General features: G+C 42.1%; 1 protein-coding gene across 1 annotated transcript in view; it reads right to left on the reverse strand.

Moving 5' to 3' along the window:
* TBC1D5 (TBC1 domain family member 5) overlaps positions 1 to 6,387 on the reverse strand; it is a 329,215-nt gene extending 322,828 nt beyond the window's left edge. The window contains exon 1 of the mRNA XM_054161226.1: positions 6,184 to 6,387. The gene's annotated coding sequence lies outside the window, so the exon portion shown is untranslated. The remainder of the gene's footprint in view (positions 1 to 6,183) is intronic.
* Positions 6,388 to 11,306: the final 4,919 nt, after the last annotated feature.

Raw genomic sequence — 11,306 nt, forward strand, 5'->3', positions numbered from 1 at the left:
AAAAAAAAATTATTACGGGGCAGGATCAGCACCATAAACCCTAATGAAGTGACAAACATTTGAGGAACTCCACAATACAGTGATTATTCAGCAACTGAGAGGGGTTTTTTTTAACTCCCTTTAAAACATCTGCTGTTGGCAACTCCAAGTGACAAAAAAATGGCCTGGATGACAAGTCTTATGATACCAGGTACAATTCTTACAATAACATCAGATTGAGGCTGATATGCCAAAAATGCACTTCTGTAGTTCTAGGAAGTATCTTTAAATTCCACACCATCTTGAAATTCAAGTCTGTTCTCAGTACACATCGCACAGCTATGACTCTTCCCAACAAAGGCCAAAAGTACATGTGTGTAGAAGCTAGAGATTAAATAAAAATCCCACTTATTATCAAGCAGGCACAACCCAGGTTACAAGAAACACCATTCAGACATGCATTACATGATGTTCAGAACCAAAGGATACTGACTGTATGTGGGTCTAAGGGTTAAATAAGGCAGCTGACTCAGAAGGTGGTGACAGAAGAGGTCTGTTACAGACCATCAGCTCAAACCAGAGAATAGCAGGATTTTTTTGTAAGCCCACATTTGTAATGTGCTGAGAGAAAAATGCCAAGCTGAAGTCTTCAATAATGAAACATGATATCCCAGGATTTTAGGCAGCCAACAGGAAAAACATCAGGTTTTTAAAATTATCAGCAACAGTTACAACGTTCACCATAACTGACACGAAGAAATCATCCTGCATCCCACTGCAGCGGCTAAAATGAGCAAGCCACTGGACTAGAAGCTGGGGACAGTGTAAGAATTACTCATCATGATCAGATAGCAATTAACATGTATGTAAACATATGATGCACAAAGATGTTCATATTCCTGAGGTTTCACAATTTCTGTGGCTGAAAAGTGTTATAAACAAAATAGTTGGAGAAGAAAAACCTCAGAGGGGAAAACATGAAAATGGAAACTTCCTTAAGAAGGCTTTTATCTATGATCAGGCTATAGCTAGCAGAGAGAACCATTTGGGCTACAGCTCATCCTGATTGTTCAAAACCTGATGTTTTCTAAAAATAGAAGGAAGTGTAAGGGGGGAGGGAATGGCAGCAAGATCAACAACGTAGAAAAGGGAAGGCCAGATCAACATCAACAGACATGAGAGTTACAGAGTGTAGAAAACTGAGACACATAAAACAACCTCCTATGACACAACCAAGAGCAACAAACACTGCTTCAGCAACAGCAGAGGCACAGAACTAGACAAAGGTGGCACAAGTGTTAAAAATCTCGAGGAAAAAATCAAAAATATTCAAAAAACACTTTCATTCTATAGTTGGAAAAATTCAAAATGGTACAATCATATCACATTATATTGATTTTCTTCCCAATTCGTTTGTTAAGCAGATGTTTCAGATCAGATGTTAAAAAAACATTGAGATAAACATTTTAAATGAGCATACTTGTTAAACTTATCCGAGAGTACTGGAGTAGTCAGCCCAGCACATCTCTGAACTGTTGATGCTCTTTTAAACTTATGTATTTTAAAAACTTTATCTGTCTTTAAATGCTAGGGACTGCCACCATGCAGAGGAGTGAAAACAGTGTCAAAGCGACAAATCAAGTTTTAATGCAGTCTGGTATGACAGAGAATTCAGACAAGATAACAAGAACCACCAAAAGACAGATGCATTCAAATGTATTCAAACAATAATTGCATGCCTTATTTTTAAATAGTGAAAAAAGATGAATCACTGAAACAAGCCATCCAGAGAAATGGTAGCTTCTCAGTATCACAGAACCATAGAATCATAGAATTGTTAGGGTTGGAAGGGACCTCAAGGATCATCTATTTCCAACCCCCCTGCCATGGGCAGGGACCACCTCATCAGGTTGCTTAGAGCCACATCCAGCCTGCCCTTAAAAACCTCCAGGGATGAGGCTTCTACCACCTCCCTAGGCAACCTGTTCATGGGGAAGAACTTCTTCCTAACATCCAATCTGAATCTACCCATTTCTAGGTTTTTTTTCCATTCCCCCTAGTCTTATCACTCCCTGACACCCTAAAAAGTCCTTCCCCAGCTTTCTTGTAGCCCCCTTCAGATACTGGAAGGCCACAATAAGGTCTCCTCAGAGCCTTCTCTTCTCCACACTGAACAGCCCCAACCCCCTCAGTCTGTCCTCACAGGAGAGGAGTTCCAACCCTCTAGTCATCCTCATGGCCCTTCTCTGGACATGCCCCAGTATGTCCAGTTCCTTCCTCTAACAGGGGCTCCAGAACTGGACCCCCTTGAAAGCTTAGTCAACTAGAAGTTCTGCAAACAAACCCATTGAGACAAAGACTGATGGGGCAAGGTTTAAGGTGAAATGTTTATGTATTAGGATAGATTTGATCCCCATTCTAAATGCACCACAACATGAGGTAGTCCTAATTTCAAGTGAACTTAAGCAAGAACATGAATCTTCCACATACACACAGCTAGATTAATTAGTAGTGTGGTAATAATGTTCTTTAATAAACCTAAAATAGCGATTTGCCAGCTCATTAACAGAACAAAAGGCCTCTCAAATTAAATAGTACAGAAGGAGAATGTTGAGGCTTTTTAAACAGAACACAGGACACCATGATGCTGTCTCTTTTCTGCTACATTCAGTTTCAACACCAGTGACATGTTATTCTTCCTATTATTTTCAAACTATTTCCAACCAGACTTCAGGTCATGTTATGACACAGAGCTTTTGGGAAATCTACACCTAACCATTAACAGAAGCAAAATACCTACTTTCATTCCATTTGGTAATTCATCAACCTTATTCATCTAAAATATGCTGAATGTTGACTATTCGTCTCCAAGTCTGGAAGCAGTTTGACTAAACACTCCGGCTTGCCACTTGCTTCTTATCTCAACTCTCAGAGTATAAATATGGTCAGCTACTTCTCCTCAAAGACTGACACAGAGAGATTCCCACAGTAATCATGCCTTTTTCTGCTCAACATTAATAAAATGAACACAAATTATCCGACTATAATGTTGTCCAATACAAAGATCTCACACTCTGCTTCATTTCCAAGCCTTTATTTTTTAAAAACATGTGAACACAGAAGCTGTGACATCAGGAAAAAAGTTGACATTCAGATAACTTATACAACATCCTTATGTAAATCACAGACCACAGTAGCTAGCTTCCTAAAAACTGGAAATAGTGACAGCTACGCTGCTTCTTTTGCAGGTCAGAAATAAAGCGTTTAAGCCTCAGCAATGTAACAACCAAACACAGGCAAGAAACTTCTTCTATCACATCTAACAGCTCTCTTACTCCAAGAATACAACTCAGCCAAAGATCCATGTTTTTATAGGCTACAGATTGAACTGCTTTGGGCACTTCCCTATGAAATAAGAAAAAGCACACAAAACTTATAGCTTTCTTACTACACAGCAGTACAGAGTCTAAGTCAAACTGTTTAGCTAACATACCACATTTGCACTCTGCAGACATCACTGGCTCCTGATCCAAAATGCTCTTACACATGCTAATCAACAAAGCCTCAAATGGACTAGGAACTGATTATCTTAGAAACTGTCTATTCTCCACAATTCTCAGCAACAGCTGTTGTCAATTACAGCAGCATACCTAACAGTTTAAGATAAAACTCCTAAGGATGGAGCACAACGTAAACTTCCTAAGACTTCATCAACAAAATTCCTTTCAGGGCAAAATGTAAATCACTTTTTTGCATAGCCCTTCCCAGTGAAAACTGAAGTTGTAATAGCAATAACCCAGAGACGGCAAAGATGATCTCCACATTAGCATAAATCATAGGCAGGCAGTGAATGCATAACATATTTCCACCATATCACATTTTTCTTGCACATTAACACAAAGTACCACAGTCCAAAAGATGCAAGTGCAAACAAAAGAGAAAAGGACAATGTTTGAGTAAAACCAACACTGTAATGCAAGGAAGGAAAAATGTGAGAGGAATGTCTTCACTTACGCTTCCCAAAGGGAACTTCCACTCTCATAAGCAGCACAGTATTTTAAGAAAAGCTATGAACCATCTAAGCGTGAAAAGTGAGCTTTGCAAATATTGCAGCAGCAACTGAAGAACTATTTGTAAAAAATCAAGTTAGTGGCTTTCCTCAGATTTCTAAGAAGGCAAAATAAAGTAACATGTTCAAGAATCTCATCCCTTTAAGCAAAGCTACCATACTGGCCTTATTTAGTCTCCTTCGCATCCACAAAGCTGGAGAACTGACTCTTGTTTTTGTCTCACTAACAGAAGGATGAAAAAGATTAGTATCTTTTGAAATGGTCACTATTCAGGTCAGTATTCATAGGAGTTTACCATCTAAATTATGTAAAGTATCTAAATTATTAAGCCATCATAAAATATGGGGGGTGGGGGGGAATGCACTGTCTTCCCAGTATACATGAAATTGCTCATGGTCTCATACTTTGTTATGAACTGAAGTTCATTATGTACTTCTACACTTCATACACCTGTTGTTGCCTCAGCAGTAGAGTTACAAGTAAGTAAGTTTCAAGTAAGACAAACAATTTTAAACCCAAACAATTTCCTTGAAGTAGGCTGTGTCTAATTCTATGTTTACCTGATAGGGTCACAACACCACCTCAGTCGTAACAATGTTACTATTATGGGTATACATATGGCTTTTAGGGTAACAGCATTAAGGTCACACATGGGCCATGTGTCAGTAAAAATAAAGTTTGACAACTTTTAATTCACAGCTGTGTTAACTCAAATATTTATATACACCCCCAAAAAAGGCTGTTTTCAAAACCAGAAATCATTACCATCCACGATGCATTAGTACTCAGTTTTAGCTCTTATGGTATTTCAACTTGTGAGTTGCAAATGAAACAGTGGATGATAATCCAGAGAGAGGTGGGATCTAGGATTAAGTTAACTGTATGTTTCACAATCCTCAACTTCTTTAAAAGATTTTCAATACCAACAATAAGTCCACATTTATTTGGACTATATTTTTGTAGCTTTGGTTTTCACAGAAGAGGCATTATCAGTAAGTAACTGAAGTAGAGTGTGGCAAGTAACAGAACCAAAAAATGACATCTTTAATGAGGTTTCATTGGTCTAAAATAAAACACTCTCTCATGTGATGTTTTGCAACCAACTTTCAGAGTGTTTTTAAATAAAAGGAGGCAGAATTATGGAGAGTAAAGCAGTTCATGGATGCTGCTGAGTGGAGTGGCAGAACTAGAAGTACATTCATGTCTTCCATGTCCCATCTCAGTACATTTTGGAACACGGTTCTTTCACATATCTATGACTTTCATGAGTATATAGCACTGAAACAATGTTATGTTATGATGGAAAAAAACTATTTCTTAAAAGCAGACCATAGAGCCTCCAGGATGTGCAATGAGTAAACTACTGCTGGGTACAGTACACCAGTTGGAGAGTGCAGAACTCTCAAACAGCTAAAATGTCAAAACTGCATCCCCTGCACCGAAATCCAGACTTGTACACCATTTGAAGTACTGTACCCAAAAGAAAAACAAGTGTGACAGTTAAGCATCTACCACTGATGGCAATAAACTGGACAGCTAGCACAGATTGAGTCACATAGGTGAGAACAGAGAGGAAGAGAGACTCTAGGGCACGAAAAGAGGAGGCAAACCAGGCTACCTCTAAAAAATGCTTTTCAAGGCCTGGAGGGGAAAAACTCCAAACTCATGAAGACCTTTATTTCCCTCTTCAGCCGCCAGAATTATGAACAATTTATTAATAAAGAGGGAAAATCCTGAGGGGAAAACCTTGTGACAAAGCTGCCTCTTCCTCCCTCCCTGCCTTCACCTCCCAGAAACGAGGCTCTGGCTCCAGAGATCCCTACTGGGGAACACCTGCCCATAGCACAGCCCAGGCCGAGCACCGGGGCGCCGCCGGCTACCATGGATAGCCCCCCGGGAAGGAGCGTAAAGAGGCCGAAGAGCGACGGCGGCCCGGCGAGCGCAGGCCTCGCCGCTCCTGCCAGCCCCGTTGCTCCCCGGTGACGGCCGGGGGCAGCGGAATCAGCAGCCGCCGCCGCTGGGGTGAGGCCTCGGCGGGAGCCGGGTCGGGGGCGGCGCACTTTGACTGCAGGGCGGCCGGTGAGGAGGGGGACAAGCGGGTTAAGGGGAGCAGATGCTCTGGGGCTGGTTTTACCTGCTGCTGCTGCTGCCTGCAGTGGCATGAAGATCTGGCTCAGCCTCTCTCTCTCTCCCTCCCCGCCTCCCTCCCTCCCTCTCTGCGCGGCAGACAAGCCCCCGCGCCGGCCCGGAGCCCTGCGAGGGACGGGGAGAAGGGGGAGGTGAGGGAGGCCCGGGGAAAGGAAAGGAAGGGAAGGGGAAGGGCTCCCTGTCCGCACACGGGGACGCACGATGGCACCGCCCCCCCAGCCCCGCTCCTTCGCGCAGGCGCTGACCGCGCCGTGAGGCCGCGGGTGCCCGCACACACCGAGGCACGGCGCCTGCGCCCGCAGCCCGCCTTGGGCGGCCGCGGGGCTGCACCCCGTGCCGGGCTCGCTCTTTCGGGTCGGGCCGGAGGTGTCAGGAGAAGGGAGGGTTCGGGGGCTTTCCTTTCTCGGGCTGTAGTACTCGTCGTGAGCCGCCGCGGGCAACAGCGAAAAGACGCTGGAATTTTCTTGAGATCAGGAGGGCTTCCTTTGGTTCTGAGGAAGCCCGAGGCGCTTTTGGCCTAAAGCAGCGTGTAGGTATCGGTCACGCAAAGCGGCGGTGAGGGGGGAAAGCAGTTTAAAATGAGGGAATTTAATGTGGGTCTGTAACGTGGTTGCTGTCTGAAAGTGGTGGCCGAGTTCAAACCGGTTGGGAAAACTGGTGGAAGGCGGAGATGGAAGGTGTAGAAATGGCTAGGCCGGGCTCTGCCTGAGCCCACCTGACCCAAGCACTGGGTTGGTCCCCTGGCTGGCTCTGCAGGGGTACCTTCCTCCCGACAAAATGAAGTAAGCCCTACAAGAACGTGTTTCTATGACCCATTAGTAGTTCACCTGTGACAAACACTTAAAATTCGCAGGGTAGGCTTGGATTACTGGCATGCATTTAATAGCACCTTAACCAAAATGATCCACTCTCTTGAAAATGTTGAGAAATCTGCCATTTACTTGGCATTGGCCCTGTCTTCATTAGTAATCCTGACGGAATGTGAACTGTTGCAGAGAAACACCTAGTACTGGAGAGTTCATGTTACTTGCAAGAATTACTTCACCTGCAAGATATATTTGTGCAACTGAAGATGGGGTGAAACACTGCTGGATTGCTCTTTATAACTGTATACACTCTAGTTATGCTTGATAGTGTGCTAGGTATACAAGCTTTCCTTTGAGACTCCAGTGTGAGACAGGACAAACTAGAGATGTATTCCATCATCCCTAGTAGCAGATGCAGAATCATTATTTGAAGCCAAGTCTTGGAAAAATGAGCATAAAACTGGACTATTTGGCTATTACTTCATGCTTCAGGGCAACATAGGAAGACAGGTGATCAATCTGAGGTACACCTAGAAATGTGAAATGGGAATAAAATTTGGCAAGTTTGGTAATAATGACACAGTTAATATGTTTAATCTCAAGACATTTCTTACAATTCCACTGCTTCCTAGAAAGGAACTTTTAGCTTTTGGGGCCGTCTCAGGCCAAGATGATCAGCCCATCTAAGTGGGCCAAAGATACTTAGAGAGAAGCCTTAACTGCGTGCTAGTCCACAGATGTTTTTGAATCCCAGATGTTTGATTAAGAAAAGAGAGGCCAGAGGAGGTTCTGGCCCGCTGATAATAGTGTTTTACTGCAGTGCATTTAGAATTCTTGGAACAACAAATTGTTTGAAGTTGAAGGAGCTTTTTAAAGTTAAATGTTGGTAGAGTTAAAAGGAAAGGATAAAGGAAAAACAAAACCAGAACAAAACAAAACCAAAAAGAAGTAAGACCTTCCTTGCATGTCCACATACCTGTTAATTTTAAACTGGTTGTTTCATTTTCTTCTTGAAGTCATGCTTTTCTGTTTGTCTCTTGTTGTATTTATTTTATATTAAAGAAGATACTAAAAAAGCTAAGCAGTCAAGCACATGATTCTTGTCTAGTAATTCCATGTTGTGAATACTTCAAACAGCTCAGTGATTACAATTTCACTCAGTATACAGGGCACAGCATTTGATTTAGAAATCATACAGCCATCTACAGTCAGTCTGTGTATATGGCAGTGACCTGTCCACTATGAATACATGGAAATGCATTTTGAGATAAGAACACAGAAGTAGCATTTGCCTCAGAGGTGAAGTGGTAGTGTGAAGAGTTAAAGCACATTATGTGTTGAAGATACAGAAATACATGCAGGATTCACTAAGTACATTTTTTACTGAAAGTATCAAAGCCTTTTAGTTATAAATCTGTAGACTTGTGCTACTGTTTAAAAAACAATAATAATATGCACCTGTCTTTTTCACATGCTCCCACTGTGTACACAAGTCAGGCAATTGTGAGTTGTCTAAATAACTACTGGAGTAATTATATGATACTGTATCTAATTGTGTGTGTACTGTGGGGATTTCTTAAAAGATTTGGCCCTCAGTATTCTCAATATGAAAATTTTCCCATGGAAAATAAAAGCTAGGAGAAAAGCCAGCAGGAAAGACAACAGCAGAATCTGCCAAAAGTAGTTTATTCTTGTTTCATTGTCAATCAATTGTTAGACTCATTGTAACACTTAAAATGCCAATTTAAGCATGAATGGAGGTTCCACCCAAAAAAATAAAACATTATAAGGAGATGAATCCCTTTTACTTACACAGCAATAAGTGGAAAACTAAATTCCAAATATTATTAAGGTCTGTATTTGCAAGGTTATGAGGGGAGTTAACAAACTGCTTAGGCCATCTCAGTTCATGTTGAAAATAATGTCCTGCTGCAAAGTCTGGAGTAAAGCGTAGCTTTGTATAGGCGAAAATAAAATGTTTCTTGAAATGGACTGAAATGTTGTTAGGATTAGAAGTATTCTTTACATTTTACTTGGCTCTACACTAGAAGTGAGAGAAACATTCAGTTATGTTACTAGTTGCGTCCTTCATTTAAATAGTTAAGTTTTATACAAGTTCTTAACATGTCAAATGTAAGTGGTATCTGTAGCAAAAGAAAAATTGCATACTTTGCTTACGTGTCTGTGATGTTAGAAGGCTGGGGTCAGAGTGGCTGGAGAGCGGCCAGGCAGAGAGGGACCTGGGGGTACTGGTTGACAGTAGGCTGAACATGAGCCTGCAGTGTGCCCAGGTGGCCAAGAGGGCCAATGGCATCCTGGCTTGCATCAGGAACAGTGTGGCCAGCAGGAGCAGGGAGGTCATTCTGCCCCTGTACACTGCACTGGTTAGGCCACCCCTTGAGTCCTGTGTCCAGTTCTGGGCCCCTCAGTTTAGGAAAGATGTTGACTTGCTGGAACTTGTCCAGAGAAGGGCAACAAAGTTGGGTGATGGTTTTGGAGCACAAGCCCTATGAGGAGAGGCTGAGGGAGCTGGGGTTGATTAGCTTGGAGAAGAGGAGGCTCAGGGGGGACCTTATTGCTCTCTACAACTACCTGAAGGGAGATTGTAGCCAGGCAGGGGTTGGTCTCTTCTCCCAGGCAACCAGCACCAGAACAAGAGGACACAGTCTCAAGCTGCACCAGGGGAGGTTCAGACTGGATGTTAGGAGGAAATTCTTCACAGAGAGAGTGATTTCCCATTGGGCTGCCCGGGGAGGTGGTGGAGTCACCATCATTGGAGGTGTTAAGGAGGAGACTTGATGGGGTGCTTGGTTGCATGGTTTAGTTGATTAGGTGGTGTTGGATGATGGGTTGGATGCGATGATCTTGAAGGTCTCTTCCAACCTGGTCCTGTCCTGTCCTATTCTGTTCCATTCCATTCCATTCCATTCCATTCCATTCCATTCCATTCCATTCCATTCCATTCCATTCCATTCCAAACCCAAACTTCTTAGGCTTTCATAGCAAAATACAAAGCTTATCATCCCAAAGTTTATGTTCAGAATTATTAAATTTATCACTTACGTTTGACAAAGGTCCACTGCTTAGTGCATTCTTGTAATTTTTTAAGGGAATCAAGCCAAGTGGAGTGAGCAAGAGCAATAAAGACTGATGAACTACTATTGGAAAAAATAAAAAGAACCTTGTCCAGATTAGCTCAAATAACATTTGCCACAGGTGGTACTTAAACATGTAGACAAACCAGCCTCCTGATCTGGAAACAGAGAGTGATGTACAACAAAGCTCTTGCAGCTGTGCTCAGAGAGGTGGAGAAGCTGCTTAGGGCTCAGCAAGGCTATACAAAGGCTTACTGCAGAAGGGCAAAAAGGAAATAAACTGCCTCTCAGAAAAAGTTCCTTCTCAGAGTGTCCAAAAAACACACAGTGATACCTACAAATATGTGTTCTGGGCAACACTTTTGCATGTGGTGCCTTTGGTCCCCTAACCATCCATTGACACTTAAGTTTCATTGGTTTCGGCCAAGCTTAAGTGCCTTCTTGAATCAAGGCTAATTAAGTGCACCACATACAAATACTCGCGTGCATAAATTGTTTACAGGATTGGGGCTTTAGGGCTTGTCTAAACAGAGACACTCAGGAAAATTAATCCAAATTAACTAAAGGTATGAATTTAAAGTGGATTAGTTAAACCACATTAAACCCCAGTGTGGACTGGGGTTTAATGTGGTTTAACTAATCCACTTTAAATTCACTGTTTTAATTACTTTGGATTAACTTTCCTGAGTGTCCCTGTTTAGGCAAACCCTCAGTGGATTGAATAAAGTCCCCAAATGAGTGAGAAATAAAATAGACCCCAAACTAAATAAATAGCAATTCTGCACTGGCAAGGGATGAAATCTTCAATTTTTACAATTCCAGTGACTGCAACACCAATGTGCTGAGGAACAGCATCAATGAGATCAAATTGCAATCAGTGAACATGACAATGGAACTAAGCTGTGAAATGCCAAGCTGTGTAGGAAAGGCTGGGCTGAGGGAGAATTTGAATAAACCCCAAATTTTCAAATCAGTCTTGTGTGCCTCAGCAATATTGAACTGCAATTTAAAAATGGAGGTCAGATTTATTTTCACTCAGGCTGGCAAGACCAGTGAAGATATTGTGGTTGCCATTACAGTCTGTGATGGCTAGCAAGGAAGTCAAAACTGTCTGAAGAAGTTAAGACAAGCCTTATTTATGTAAATAAGAAACCAGTTGTATTAAATAGTAAGTTATTACTCCTGATTAGCCACTTAAATATGATATA

The sequence above is a fragment of the Dryobates pubescens genome, chromosome 4 (assembly GCF_014839835.1).
Source record: "Dryobates pubescens isolate bDryPub1 chromosome 4, bDryPub1.pri, whole genome shotgun sequence".
In the NCBI taxonomy this organism is placed as follows: domain Eukaryota; kingdom Metazoa; phylum Chordata; class Aves; order Piciformes; family Picidae; genus Dryobates; species Dryobates pubescens.